This window comes from Erythrolamprus reginae, chromosome 7 (assembly GCF_031021105.1).
Source record: "Erythrolamprus reginae isolate rEryReg1 chromosome 7, rEryReg1.hap1, whole genome shotgun sequence".
NCBI classification, from domain to species: domain Eukaryota; kingdom Metazoa; phylum Chordata; class Lepidosauria; order Squamata; family Dipsadidae; genus Erythrolamprus; species Erythrolamprus reginae.
In genome coordinates this window covers 38,494,105-38,500,104 of record NC_091956.1, presented here as the reverse complement: position 1 = coordinate 38,500,104, position 6,000 = coordinate 38,494,105, and the positions used below count along the sequence as shown (strand labels likewise).

At 41.6% G+C, this 6,000-nt stretch overlaps 1 protein-coding gene across 8 annotated transcripts in view; it reads right to left on the bottom strand.

Moving 5' to 3' along the window:
• Window positions 1–6,000, bottom strand: part of CC2D2A (coiled-coil and C2 domain containing 2A) — a 445,922-nt gene that overhangs the window by 282,621 nt on the left and 157,301 nt on the right. The gene's annotated exons all lie outside the window — the stretch shown is intronic.

Genomic DNA, 6,000 nt, shown 5'->3' with positions numbered 1-6,000 from the left:
AGTTGATGTCCATGGCGCGAGTGATCAGTAAATATTTTCATAGCCCTCTTTTTGACTTGTGCAGTATACAGGTCCTCAATGGAAGGCAGGTTGGCAGCAGTTGTTTTTTCTGCAGTTCTGATTATCCTCTGAAGTCTGCGTCAGTCTTGTTGGGTTGCAGAACCAAACTAAACAGTTATAGAGGTGCAGATGACAGACTCAATGATTCCTCTGTAGAACTGTATCAGCAGCTCCTTGGGCAGTTTGAGCTTCCTGAGTTGGTGCAGAAAAAACATTATTTGTTGTGCTTTTTTTATGATGTTTTTGAAGTTAGGTGACCATTTTAGGTCTTGGGATATGATAGAACCTAGAAATTTGAAGAAATTTGAAAATTTTACATGGCTAGGTCGGTGCAACTAGGTCGACCTGTATGGTTGGGCATGAACCAGAGTCAAGCACCATTTTGTTCCACCCCAGCACCATGACCATGACAAGTGTTCTGGTTTCTGGTAGAACTTTAGCTATTACAAATAACTCTTACTAAATGCAGTATTTCATAAACAAAGAAACTCCATCAGCATGATTCAAAAACAGCAGAAATGACTGTAAAATAACACAAACTGCATTTGCTTGCTTGGGAGCTGAACGGAAATACCTTTCATTTTAGCCCTACAACATTGAAACTCCACCCTTCTTCCCCACTGACCCCCTGATGTACCAAATACATCACTCCAGTATTTAACCCATTACTCCCCTTAATATCTTCTTCCAAACACCTGTTCCTTACGTTTTTGGACCCTTTTGAATTTAGGATTGACCCAGCGAACGTCTGATTCTTCCTCGCTAGATTCTGGACTCATAGCCACATCCTGTGGCTGGCCTCCCACCTGTTCTACTACCTGTAACCCCTGGCCCACCACTAATTCATAAACACTATCTGTATCAGAGTCCTCAATTTCTTCATCATCCTCCAACTGACCAGGAGTATGTACAACAACATGTGACAGGAGTCCTTCTCCCTTCCTGCTCTTTTTCTTCTCCTGGCTCCCTGGCTGCCAACCTGCACCTCCTGACACACCCTGCTTGTGACAGTCCTGTCCTGCCCACTGCACTGCTCACTTCCCCCAACCCCATCTATTTCTGCCTTTCACAATGGCTGCTGGGATGAGACCAAGTAGCTCCCTGACCCACCCGCCCACCAGCCCAATCTTCTGTTTCTTTGGAAGTGGGATTTTACTTATTTATTTACATATTTTTGACAAGCTTAAGATATATAAGTATAAATATATTAATAAATAAATGAAGCTCAGTTCTTCATTTCCCCACAGCTCTGATACAGATCTGGAGAAGGTGAGTTTTTGTCTCCCTGGAAAAAAAAATATGAAACATGACAGCTCTTGAGATCCAGGTGTGCCAAAAAACTCCTTTTTTAGTTCCCGCCTCAGTGTCTGGTTCCCAGCAGTTTAAGAAGGCAAGGAACTGATGGGGTGCTGAGTTTGATGTGGCTGTGTCTAGAAAACAATGCCCACCTAGTGCACCCACCTGCTGATGCCCATCCAACCATGCTCACCTGACTACACTCATTTATTCACATCTACCCAGCCATTAGTACCTCTAAGGAGGTACTAATACCACTCTATAATGCTCTAGCCCAGTGATGGCGAACCTATGACACGCGTGTCAGCACTGACACGCGTAGCCATTTTCGGTGACACGCCGCCGGGGCAAGAACACCGCCTCCCAGCTGGGCGCGCCTGCGCAGAGCGCAGGCTCGCCCACACGCTGCCTTTGGCAGCACAAGCATGCCTGTCCGGCCGAGGGAAGAATCGCCCCGGCCGGACATCAGTTTCAGCTGGGGGGGCGGGGCGCCGCTTCCCAGCTGATTGGCGCGGCGCCAAGCGTCGGAGCCCACCACAATGGTGGTTGGCTTGCAGGGGCCGCTGGGAGCGAGGGGCGGGGTTGCGATGGCTGGGAGGGGCGAGAACACTGCCTCCCAGCTGGGCGCGCCTGCGCAGAGCGCAGGCTCGCCCACACGCTGCCTTTGGCATGCCTGCCGGGCCGGGGGAAGAATCGCTCCGGTCGGACGTCCGTTTCAGCTGGGGGGGGCACCGCCTCCCAGCCAATTGGCGCGACGCCAAGCGTCGGAGCCCACCACGAACGGTGGTTGGCTCGCAGGGGCCGCTGGGAGCGAGGGGAGGGGTTGCAGGCCTATTTCAGGGTCTGCACCCCTCGCCCCTCTGCTCCCTGCTCGCCTTCCAGAATGGTGCTATAAAGGGAGAGAGGGAGAAAGAGAGGGAGGGGAAGGAAGGAAAAGAGAGAGAAACAGAAAAAAGTGGAAGAAAGAGAAAGAAAGGGAGAGAGAGAGAAAAAAAGTGGAAGGAAGAGAGAAGGAAAGAAAGGAAGGGAGAGAGAGAGAGAGAAAGAGTGAGAGAGAGAAGATAGGAAGAGAGAGAGAGAGAGAAATGATAGAATAAAGGGGAGAAAAAAAAGAGAAATGAGAAAATGATTGAGGCAGAGAATGAAGTGGAGTGTTTGGCATAAGAACTTTACAATCCTAAAAACTCATTATTGCCTTTAGTTACAGTACTTAGCATTTTCTTTGGAAATTGGGCAGCATATCAATATACTGTAATACATTACTATTTTTCCCAATTAGTTTGTGCTTCTTTATCAAAGTGGGGTCAAACATTTATTTATATGCAACAAGTTATAATGTCACTAAATCAGTGATGGCGAACCTGTGGCAGTCCAGCTGGACTGCCACAGGTTCGCCATCACTGGAAGAATTCCCCCTCCCCCTCACTTATCTTAGTTCATGGCACCCCACACAAGTTAAATAACAGCAAGACAAACAAAAGAAACCAACTGACAAGAAGTCACTAAGTGGGTAAGTTAAATAATTATGCATATTAGTTATTTAAACTATAAATATCACAAAATTATGTTTTTTTCTCAAGGTGACACACCACCCGAGTTATGCTCAGTTTTTTGGCGAATTTTGACACACCAAGCTCAAAAGGTTGCCCATCACTGCTCTAGCCAGACTACACCTAGAGTACTGCATTCAATTTGGTCACCCCACTACAAAAAAGATATTGAAACTCTAGAGAAAGTATAGAAAAGAGCAATCAGAATGATAAGGGGACTGGAAACCAAGACATACGAAGAGAGGTTGCTGCAACTGGGTATGGATAGTTTAGCAAAAAGGAGGGCCAGAGGGGACATGATAACAGTATACAGATATCCCCGAGTCTTCGGAGAGGGGCGGCATACAAATCTAAGTAATAAATACAAATCTAAGTAATAAATTTGAGGGATTGCCACAGAAAGGAGGGGGCCACAGTGTTTTCCAGGGCATAAGAGAGCCAGATCAGGAGCAATGAATGGAAATTGACCAAGGAGAGATTCAACCTGGAAATAAGGAAGAACTTTCTTTTTTCTTTTTCTTTTTTTCGGCAAAGATTTTTTTAATTTTTCTCTCCAATCATACAAATCTAAGTAATAAATACAAATCTAAGTAATAAATTTGAGGGATTGCCACAGAAAGGAGGGGGCCACAGTGTTTTCCAGGGCATAAGAGAGCCAGATCAGGAGCAATGAATGGAAATTGACCAAGGAGAGATTCAACCTGGAAATAAGGAAGAACTTTCTTTTTTCTTTTTCTTTTTTTCGGCAAAGATTTTTTTAATTTTTCTCTCCAATCACAATACAATATAGAATACCAACAACATCAAATTGCTTCACAATAAATCAATTTTTAAAATTACGGTATACAAATCCAATGCTACCTCCTTTACTTTTGACATCTGGACAAAAAATAGCTGCTCAAGTTTCTTATATTGTACTATTGCTATTAACTAATACACCTTTTAAGCTGTTTCAATTTTTTAAAATATATATATTTATTGATTTTTTTCCATTTTAAAAACAATACATAATCATATTTACAGGTGAATCAGCATCTTATATATACATTTTTATCTACATTGTCTTTTAATTGTTCTTGAACTTCTTGATGTTTTATTTCGGTGTTTAGTTTGAGTTTCTTTTTTTAGTCCATAAATACCATTTTGTCCAGATTGTATAGTAGTCCGAATCTTTTTGATTATTTAATTCCATTGTCAGTCTGTCCCTCTCTGCGCACTCATATATTTTCTTGATAATCTCTTTGTCTTCAGGTAGTTGTGAATTTTTCCATTTCTGTGCGAATACGATCCTTGCTGCTGTTATTATATGCAGGATTAAATATTTAATATTTTTGGTATAATGCCAAGTAGAAAGAATTCTGGTGTATATTCTATTTTTATATTTGTTATTTGATACAACCAATTGTTTACTTTTTTCCAGTATTTTTTTGTCTCTGGACATGACCACCATAGATGAAAGAAGATGCCTTGTGTTTTATTGCATTTCCAACACATTGAACTATTATTTTTATGCATTTTAGCTAATTTTTTGGGTGGGAGATGCCAACGATATAGCATTTTGTATTGATTTTCTTTGTACGTTGTAGATTTAGTCAATTTGATATTTCTCTTCCAGATTTGTTCCCATTCCTCTATATATATATTGTGGCCAAAGTTTTTAGCCCAAGCAATCATTGTATCTTTGACTATCTCCTCTGGTCTCTCATGTTCCATCAAATATTTATAAATCTTAGATATTGCTTTTTCTTCAGGGCCTGTCAGTAATTTATCTAGTGGTTGGATAGCTCTTTCTATACCTGTTTGTTCCATATCTTTTTTATATCTTGATTGGATTTGAAGCTAAGTCCACCAATCCATATTTATATGGATCTATAGGGGTGATCTATAGGCCTCCAGGGCAATCTGAGGAACATGACAACAAGATGATGGATGAAATTACCCAAATGGCAGTAAAGGGAGATATTGTGGTTATGGGTGATTTCAACATGCCTGATGTTGACTGGAATATCCCCAGTGCCCTTACATGCAAAAGTAAGAATATAGTAGAGGCCTTTACAGGAGCAGCTCTGGCACAGCTAGTTAAGACACCAACTAGAGGGGAGAATATTCTAGATTTAGTTTTTACAAATGGGAATTGGGTTTCAGAGGTCAAGGTGGGAGAAAATTTAGGTTGCAGTGACCATCTATGTTTGTGGTTTGATGTAAAAACTGATTGTGAGCAATCCTATACTGCAACCAAAGTATTGGATTTCAGAAAAACAAATTTTAATGCAATGGGGGAATATTTAAATAATGAATTAAAGGGGAGGAATAAATTGGCAGGAGCGAGCACCCAGTGGACTGTATTAAAAAGGCCATCTTAAAAGCCACAAGACTTTATGTAAAGCAAGTAACTAAAGGTAAAAGGAAGAAGAAACTGCTATGGTTTAGCAATGATGTAAGGGCTATAGTCAATGAAAAAAAGGCTGCCTATAGGAGGTATAAAGAGTCTGGAAGTATAGCTGATAGAGAGGTGTATAAAATGAGACAGAAGGAGGCGAAACAGATAATATATGCTGCTAAAGCCTCAAAAGAGGAAGAAATAGCAAAATCTGTAAAGGGGGATAAAACCTTCTTCAGATATATTAGTGATAGGAAGAAGAAAAACTGCAGCATCACAAAGCTTAGTACCGGGAATAATGCATGCATTGATGGGAATAAGGAGATCGCTGACCATTTCAATAGCTACTTCTGTTCAGTTTTCTCAAAAGACACCTTACAAAATAATACTATAGAGGGATATAGCATTGCTTCCAGCTGTACGGATTCAGCTCCAGTGATCTTAGAAGCCGATGTCTTAGAAGAACTTGAAAGATTAAAGATAAATAAGGCAATGGGTCCAGATGGCATCCACCCCAGAGTTCTTAAAGAACTCAGATCTGTCATTGCTACCCCCCTGACTGATTTGTTTAACCAATCCCTGTTAACAGATGTCCCTGAGGATTGGAGAATGGCCAGTGTTGTGCCTATCCACAAGAAGGGCAGTAGAGAAGAAGCTGGTAACTACAGGCCAGTTAGCTTGACATCAGTTGTAGTTAAAATGATGGAGACTCTA